Source organism: Nematolebias whitei, chromosome 13 (genome assembly GCF_014905685.2).
Source record: "Nematolebias whitei isolate Nwh7 chromosome 13, NemWhi1, whole genome shotgun sequence".
Classification (NCBI taxonomy): Eukaryota; Metazoa; Chordata; class Actinopteri; order Cyprinodontiformes; family Rivulidae; genus Nematolebias; species Nematolebias whitei.
The window spans coordinates 34436030-34445529 of record NC_056510.1 but is presented as its reverse complement, the minus strand read 5'-3'; the positions used below and the strand labels follow the sequence as shown (position 1 = coordinate 34445529).

Below are 9500 nucleotides of genomic sequence, written 5' to 3'. Positions count from 1 at the left end.
GGTGATACACCGGGGTAGTGTTGACGCGCTGATTGTTACCTTGTCAGCTGAATTAAATTCAGAGCCGTCCTTGCTCGTTTGCAGGTAATCCATTTATTATTTATGTTTCATCTGTCCATTTAAAGGCAATACATATTTTCACAACGCTTGCATCTGTTGACAGCATCTAGTTTCTTTTGTATTCAGCGGTCAAAAACTGTTTCCCCCTTTCGGGTGAAACACCTGAACTCGCAAAGAAAGGTTCCTACTATATAGACGGCTGATTACCCACGTGACCTAATAACCGTTCACAAATATATTCATTTAATAATAATAATGTAATCACAATGTCAGCACTGTATGTTTCCATACAATGGCGAAATTATTCTCTGCATTTAACCCATCCACCAACAGGTGGTGCTGTGGGCAGCTATTGAAAGCGCCCAGGGGGCATTTTGGGGATGAGGTGTGCTGCCCAGAGACACCACGTGATATGCAGTGACTGGGGATTGAACCTGGGACTTTCGGGTCCCAAGCCGGCTGCCTCTACATCATCTCGGCCCCCATTTATCAACTGCTTCTACACACCAGCCCCTAATTGTTATGGCATGCAGACATAACAATTCTATACAACAACAACAATAGGAGCCAAATCTGAAAATAAAATAAAAAATAAATAAATCAGTTATACACAGAAATGCAAACTAATTTGAATCAATTTACACCTTGTATCAAACAGAGTTTGGTAATAGGTCTCTCAGTAATGTTGTTCTTGGTCTGCAGCTTGACAGAACGCACCATGCCTCTTTTGTCAGGGAAAATTTTTATCACTTTAGCAAGAGTCCAAGAACCACGTGGGGCAGACGAATCCATGATTACAACGACATCTCCAGATTTAAAACTCTGTTTCCTTTGATTCCACTTCTGCCTCTCTTGCAATAATGGCAGGTACTCCCTGATCCAACATTTCCAAAACAAATCCGAGATATACTGAACTTGTCTCCAACGACGTTTCATATACATATCAGAGGGTTCAAATAGCCCAGGTGGTAAGGCAGGTTTTCCCTTTAACAGAAGAAGATGATTTGGTGTGAGAGGCTTCAAGTCATTTGGATCGTCAGACAGCTTTGTAATTGGACGATCATTTAAAATGGCTTCTACCTCACACATAACAGTGTGAAGTCCATCGTCATCCAACGTCTGCCGGCGCAAAACTTAGTTAAGGATGCGCCTTACAAGGCGTATCATGCGCTCCCACACTCCACCATAATGAGATCCTGCTGGTGGACTGAAACGCCATTCAATTCCAGCTGAAATTAAAGCACCTTGAATTTGTTTATGATCCATTGCACTGAGGGCCTGTCTCAACTCTCTTTCGGCTACAACAAAATTGGTTCCGTTGTCCGACCTGATATGGACAACTTGACCCCTCCTGCTGATGAACCGACGTATTGCATTGATACAGGCATCTGTCTCAAGTGAGTTTGCTATCTCCAAGTGTTTTGCTCTACTTGTCATGCAGGTGAATATCACGCCATAACGTTTGCATGTTTTTCTGCCTTGTTTGATTTCAACAGGTCCAAAATAATCCACTACAACGTTCGTAAATGGAGGCAAATCAGGAACAATTCTTTCTTTTGGAAGATCCGCCATCTTTTGCTCCAAAGCTCTCCCATTAAAGCGTCTGCAAAAATGGCATTCAGATATGATTTTCCTCACAGCTGCATTTGCATTGGTAATCCAATACTTCCTCCTAAGAGTTGACAGAGTATGGTTTCGTCCACTGTGTCCCAATAACTGATGGATGTGTTTAAAGATAAGTCTGGAAATATGTTGATCTTTGGAGAGAATAAGAAGATGTTTTTCTTCCATTGGCATTGCTCCCTTTTAACCTTCCTCCAACTCTCAACAGCCCATTATCCAAAATAGGATCCAGTTTGTAGATGTAACTTTGTCTGCTTACTGTTCCAGGCTTGGATAGTGTAGTGAAACAGGGACAGCTTTGCTGTAGACACACTACTAATTAATTATTCTTAAAGCTAGTTCAAGCACAAAGAATATTAATTATTTAAATACAACGGATTCTTTCTTTTTCGAGTTAAATTAATGTCATGTGACCGAGATAACTGTGAGGATTGTTTAATCAGTGACATGAGACGCCATTTTATCTTTGACCCATCAGAATAAATGCGGTCATTTATTTAACAGAATCAAAATTTAACATCGACATGTACACATTGATTTACTGATCTGTTTCTGATTAATAAAAACTTGGCACGCTTTACTAACAAGACAACAGAACATTTCTGAAGGCATCTAGATTACTGGCAAAATAGAAAAGTTTAAAGGAAGGAATGGAGAAGTTTAAAGGAAGATGGATGAAGGAAGATGTATGTTTGTTGACCAGAATTACCACGCTTCTTTCAACACCAGCTCAAACCCCCGGTCCACTTAGTGCGTGACACTCGTGACATCTCTTTACCTTTGCAGTGGATGGACAGCTCCAGTATAGAGGTCCCTTCGCACGCTACCTTTACAGCGTCTCCGGTCAGGGTGGCTGGTCATCGTCAGAAGTCGTGTGGTTTTACTCCGTTCAACAGAACAAGCTTCCTTCGAAGTTGTAGGGCGTTACGCCTGGGCGAGTTCACAGCGAGGCGCTGTGACTCCAGCTGGGATGGACGGACCCTCGTCTCACAGTCAAATCCATCAGCTATTGATTAAATCTGAAAGTTCCTTAGGAACTCTCAGGAACTTCAGTCAGAGATTCCACTCAGAAGTGGAAGACTCCATAGTCCCAAGAAAGACTCAGGAAAACTGCAGGAAGACCGCCAGAAGACTGAAGAAGACTCTAGGAAGACTGAGTTCGAAGTTCCACTCAGAAGTGGAAGACTCCGGTGAAAGACTAGGAAGACTGAATAGTTCCAGGAAGTGTTGACTTTTTAAAGAGTCCTCACTTCCGGTCACTTGGTACTTCCTGATTGGTTGAAACAACCAGCAGGGGGGTGTTTTAGTGATGTCAGAGGGTTATTAAAAGTCAAGAGGGGATGCAGGAATGTTTAGGAACGATTAGTACAGACAGAGAAATGTTTTGAAGAAGGGAGAAACTTTGCAAGTGCTAGCTTCTTGTTTACTGTCTGCTAGGTTTAAAAACAAGACACTTCGTTCTAATAACTTGCTTTCTGACTGTCTCTGACTTTCGACCGACATCACTACTCCTCATTCAGACAGAAGATCAAAATGCACAATTACTTTGTAAATAGACATTTAACTTGATTTCTAAGTCTATCGAGGTTTAAAAACCATTAATACTGTTTCACAGTTGATTTAAAATGAGTGGTTCACTTCAACATTTAGAAATCGTATGAACTAAACACACTTTGATTATCAAGATATTCTAAAATAGTAATGATAATATAAAAAGAAGAGTGTTCTTTCAATTGATTAATTCAGGATACAATTAAATAGTCTCTGGAAAAGCTAATTTGTATTTCTGGATTCAAATCAATGAAATAACAGTTCCTGTCCCTTGAAGGTCTTCAGAGACAGATTGTTGTCGGTGGCCTAGTTCACTACAATAGCAAGGAGGAAATTTCATCTTTGAATCTTTGCTGTTGACAATAGCGTACAATGGCTAACTCAGCTTCCAACAGATCTTTGGACATTAGAGTGTTACCTTTTGATGTTATTGTGGCTTTTTGTTCTACCACTCGTCCATCATTTAGATCAGGGTTCTTCAGACCTTTTGGCTGACGACTGAGCTGTAGCAAATATGTTTTCAGCTTGAGAAACCAGGCAACAGAAACCTTGAGCTTCCTCCATTCTGAAAAGTAATTCATGAGACAATCAGTGGCATTAACTGAATCAGTAGAAGTTGAGTTTACCAAAACATCCTTTTTGAGCTCTGGATTATTGGAGTCCACCTTATCATCAACAGGATTTTCAGGCCAGTGCTCCTCAGACTTCCAAAGAAAACTGGGGCATTTGATCCAACTGTGGTTTGTAAGGAAATTGGGCACCTTCATTCCTCTTGATGCAGCATCAGCTGGGCCATCGTTGGAACCAACATGCCTCCATTGGGAAGGGCTTGAAATCTCTCATGGTGGAGATCCTATTTGCCACAAACGTATGGAAACACTTATCCTCATTGTTGATGTACTTGAGAACTGATGTACTTTCTGTCCAAAACATAGATTCATCCAGCTGCATTTGAAGCTCTGCCTTTAACATCACTTCCACTCTGGCAGCCAAGACTGAAGCTGTAAGTTCCAGTCATGGGATCATCACGGCTTTTAAAGGTGTGACTCTGGCCTTGCCCAATAGGAAAGCAACGTGTATATGATCTCTGTTGTCTTTCAGCCGGATGTATGTTGCAGTCCCATAACTGTCTTTACTGGCATCAGCAAAATGATGTAACTGGCTGTGAATGAGGTCCCCAAAGTCCTTAGGCTTCATACATCTTGCCACCTTAAATGAAGTAAGCAACTTGACCTCTTCCAGACACTTTCCCCACTGTTTCAAGATATCCAGTGGCATGATATCGTCCCATCCTCAGCTCCTCCTACAGAGCTCTTGCTACATCATCTTGGCAGGCAGGCTGGTGACAGAAACCCCAAAAGATCATATATTGAACTGGTGGTGGACAGCATGCCACATCAACTTAGAGACTGCTGTTTCATCTCCAGCTTAAATTTGAAGGAGTCTGACTCAACACACCAAAGTAGACTTAAAGCTCTTTCAACTGAAAGATCATCTCGGTCCAAGTTGAGCTCTTTTAGATCTTTTGCCCAATGATCTTCTGCAATAGACTGTAATACTGCCCGATTGTTACTTATCCATTTCTCCAAATGGAATCCTCCTCTTTTACAGAGAGCATTGAGCTCCTTTACCATTTTAATGGCCTCTTCCTCTGAACCCAAGCTCATCAAACAGTCTTAAACATAAAAGTTTTGCTTGACAGCAAGAACAGCCTCATCAGAAAAGTCATTGATGTTATCATCAGCAGTTTTCTTTAATGCATAACCAGCTCAACTTGGGAGATGAAACCACTCCAAACAAGTGCACAGTCATTCTGTAGACTTTAAGCTCTCTGCTGATGTCTCCTCCTGGCCACCAGGGAAAGCGTAAAAAGTCTCTGTCTTATTCTGCAACCTTCACCTGATGGAACATAGCCTGATTGTCACCCATAAATGCCACAGGCTCCTGCCTGAAGCGAAGGAGTACTCCAAGTAAGGAACTGGTGAGGTTAGGACCTTGCAATAGTTCATTGTTTAATGATGTTCCTTTATGTGGCTCCACAATCAAACACAACTCGTAATGAACCCTTTTTTGGGTGATAAACACCATGGTGAGGAATGTACCACACCTTCCCACTTGTACTTTTCAACTGCTGATCATACACTTGCTCTGCATAACCTTTATCAATGACATCCTGGAGACGACTTGAATAATCCTTGTGAAATTGAGAGTCTCTTACAAACCTCTTTAATCCAAGTATCCTCTGCTTGGCTACAGAGTAGCTATTTGGTAGGATGACATCAGATTTTTTTAAAGGGCAATTTCTCTTGTCCTGTAGAATTGTAGAGGATTCCATGATTTTCATAAATCGAATGTCTTCTCTCGCCATTTCCTTTTTCTCTGAGGTCTTTTCATTGAAGTCATGGTCATACTGATTGTTTGGCAGTAACTCCAAGTTAGACACAGATTTTATTCACCACAGCAGAACAAGGCTCCACATCAACATGGCTGTTATTTCCATTTCCATTCAAAAGGCCATTGATCACCCAGCCCAGCACTGTTCTTATAGCATATGAGCCGTCTTCATAACTGTTGACCACTTCCCAAGGTTCCAATATCTTGGGAGTGTTGGTTCCTATCAACAAGTCAACATTGGCTTTTATGGTGGGGGTACGAACCTTTGACAAATAAGGCCATCTTTCCATTTCTGCTGCAGTGACAATATAATCTGAAGTAACTGACATTTGTTTCTGTGTAAGGACTTCTGGCAGAGGATAAAAATTGTTTCCATCCAAACCTGATACCTCTATGTCATACAAAGAATAAGCTGTAACAATCTTTTCCTGCCCCATTGTTTTTAAAAGAAAGTTAGTCCTTTTCCCTGTGATGTTCAATCTTTGCATAAGATGCTCTGAACAAAATGTAGCCGTGCTACCTGGATCCAAAAATGCATATGTCTGTATGACCTCAACTCCCTTGGTGGATTTCACTTGTACTGGAATGATGGAGAGAATACAGCGACTCTTTCCGGCCCCTGTATGCCCACATGTCTGGGGAAGAGTTGATGGTTTAACTCCTGTTAGCTCAACTCCTGTAAGCTCTTTTGTTTGTTCTGGCTCAGAATTTACCTTTGGAATATGTAGCACAGTGGGGTGTCGTTGATCACGAATTTCACAGGTTAAACGATTACAGTCTCGGCTTATATGACCATTACATAAGCATCCAAAACAAATTCGTTTTTCCTTTAAAAACCGAATTTTCTCTCTGTGTTTCTTAATTTTAAACTGTTGGCATTTTTCCATTAGGTGAGCACATGAACAGCAATGACGTACAGCTTTTGTGGTTTTAAGTCACTTGTTGTAGCTTTAGCTTCAGAGGAATCCACTGATGTTGCTGTGGTAGCAAAACTACTCCCTTTCCCTCTGATCTTTGTCGGTACCTTGAAGTTGCTGCTTGATCTTAAACCAGCTGTATATTGTGGTGCATATACTTCAATGTCACCAAAGATTGAATCTGACAGGATCCTCACATGTTTCTCTAGAAATATAACCACATCGATAAAATGAGCTCTCTGGTTGTATGTCTCCAAAATATCATGAGCAACAGCTCTCCATCGCTCTCTGAGTTTGTATGGTAGCTTGGAAATTACCATTTTCATGTTGCTTGGCATATCCAACTCCTGCATATAATGAAGCTCTTCCATCACATTACAACATCCACGTAAAAATAAAGCATAAGCTTTTAGAGCTTTAACATCCTCAGATTTTACTGATGGCCAGGCTAGAGCTTTATTTATATAAGCAGTTGCTATCTTGTACTCATTCCCAAAATGTTCTTGAAGAAGACCCTTTGCCACAATGTAGCCACGTTCAGGAGTCATATGCTGGCAGCTGTGAACCAGTTCTTTGGGTTGTCCTCTAGTGAGCTGTTCCAAGTAATGCAAGCAATCAGCTTTGCTGGCTTTATCTTCCACTCCTTGTTCAAATGCTTTAATAAAAGCTTTATATTGAAATGGATCTCCTTCAAACACAGGAATGTCTTGTGCTGGTAGAGATAGTAAATGCTGTTAGTGCACAAGGGCAGCAGTCATTTCATTTTGCTTATGCATAATGGTGACAACATCTCCAGGTAGAACTTGATCTGTTTGATAACTTATCTGTGGTCCATTTTGATTTTTCCAAGCAGTTGTATCATGCTGCAGAACATATGATGTTTCCAAATGCATTTGATCATATGCATCAAAATGTTGCTTTATCACTGAAGCTCTCCTTTCTGTCTGTTTTGGTCGCACGTCCATTGTTTGCTGTTTATTTTGTGTTGATGCTGCATTTTTCTGTTGTGTTATTTTACTTGTTGCAGACTTATATTCCTTTGCCATGGCATTAAGAGTTTTAACTGATGTCAGTTTCCTTTTTTCCCTTTCAAAATAAGAGTTCATTCCATATGTAGGTGTAAGAGAAAGACGCTATTCATTCAAAGACTGCAGACCTGCCAATTTAGCTGTAGATGCAGCTAAGTCAGTTTCAAGCTCAAGCTGTTCCTTTTTCCTTTTTATCTGTTGCTCCTATTCCTCCAGTGCATGGCGTTCCTTTAAAACAGCCATTCTCGCAACAAGTGCAGCTCTTTCTGCTGCAGCTTTAATTTGTATAAAGGAAGTGGTACTTGACCTACTACTGGTAACACTTTTGTTACAATGTTTACCCATATTGGAAACACTATCATTAGGGTCAATATCATCATCATTATCCACCCCATCATGATTAATATCATCATCAATATTCAAATTCCCTGCACCTTAATTTTTAGACGCATCTTATTTGGATTTAACCCACTCTTTTACACTTTCAATAAAGTCATCAGTGAACATAATTTTTACTTAAAACCATGTTTCATGTTTTTCTTGCTCCTCAACTGGCAATAAAGCCATTAGTGAATCATGCATGCATCTTATTTCAACACACAAGTCAATATACCCAACAAGAGACTTTTTTGTACATCTGAAATCAATCAACCTTTATTTATACAGGTAAATCCCATTGAGTCTCGAGGACTCATTTACAAGAGAGACCTGAGACCTGAAGACCTGAGACCTGAAAGCAAACCATTTTCAATTAAACCTTGTAACCTTTTCTTTAAACTGCTAGCTTTATTTAGCTTAGCCTTTCTACCACTTTGCAATTTATCTAACCTATCAGCAGTTGCTTTAGCAGAAAGTTTAACCACCCGTTTGCTCATTCGTGCGTCACTGCTGCTGGCCACAAAGTCCATGTTGCCAGCAGTAGATGGCGCACTAGCACCAGCTGGTACAGGTCCTTCTCAAAAAATTAGCATATTGTGATAAAGGTCATTATTTTCCATAATGTAATGATAAAAATTAAACTTTCATATATTTCAGATTCATTGCACACCAACTGAAATATTTCAGGTCTTTAATTGTTTTAATACTGATGTTTATGGCATACAGCTCATGAAAACCCAAAATGCCTGTCCCAAAAAATTAGCATATCATGAAAAGGTTGTCTAAACAAGCTATTAACCTAACCATCTGAATCAACGACATAACTCTAAACACCTGCAAAAGATTCCTGAGGCTTTTAAAAACTCCCAGCCTTGTTCATTACTCAAAACCGCAATCATGGGTAAGACTGCCGACCTGACTGCTGTCCAGAAGGCCATCATTGACCCCCTCAAGCAAGAGGGTAAGACACAGAAAGAAATTGCTGAACGAATAGGCTGTTTCCAGAGTGCTGTATCAAGGCACCTCAGTGGGAAGTCTGTGGGAAGGGAAAAGTGTGATAGAAAATGCTGCACAACAAGAAGAGGTGACCGGACCCTGAGGAGGATTGTGGAGAAGGGCCGATTCCAGACCTTGGGGGACCTGCGGAAGCAGTGGACTGAGTCTGGAGTAGAAACATCCAGAGCCACCGTGCACAGGCGTGTGCAGGAAATGGGCTACAGGTGCCGCATTCCCCAGGTCAAGCCACTTTTGAACAAGAGACTGCGTCAGAAAATTTTGCATTTCCTTTGGAAATCAAGGTCCCAGAGTCTGGAGGAAGAGAGGAGACACAATTCACATTGCTTGAGGTCCAGTGTCAAGTTTCCACAGTCATTGGGGTGCCATGTCAGCTGCTGGTGTTGGTCCACTGTGTTTTATCAAGGGCAGGGTCAATGCAGCTAGCTATCAGGAGATTTTGGAGCACTTCATGCTTCCATCTGCTTTAAAGCTTTATGGAGATGAAGATTTCATTTTTCAGCACGACCTGGCACCTGCTCACAGTGCCAAAACC

The 9500-nt window shown here is 41.0% G+C and overlaps 1 protein-coding gene across 1 annotated transcript in view; it reads left to right on the top strand.

Moving 5' to 3' along the window:
- The window catches only part of armc8 (armadillo repeat containing 8), a 77236-nt gene that overhangs the window by 9266 nt on the left and 58470 nt on the right, over positions 1-9500 (top strand). The window lies entirely within an intron of this gene.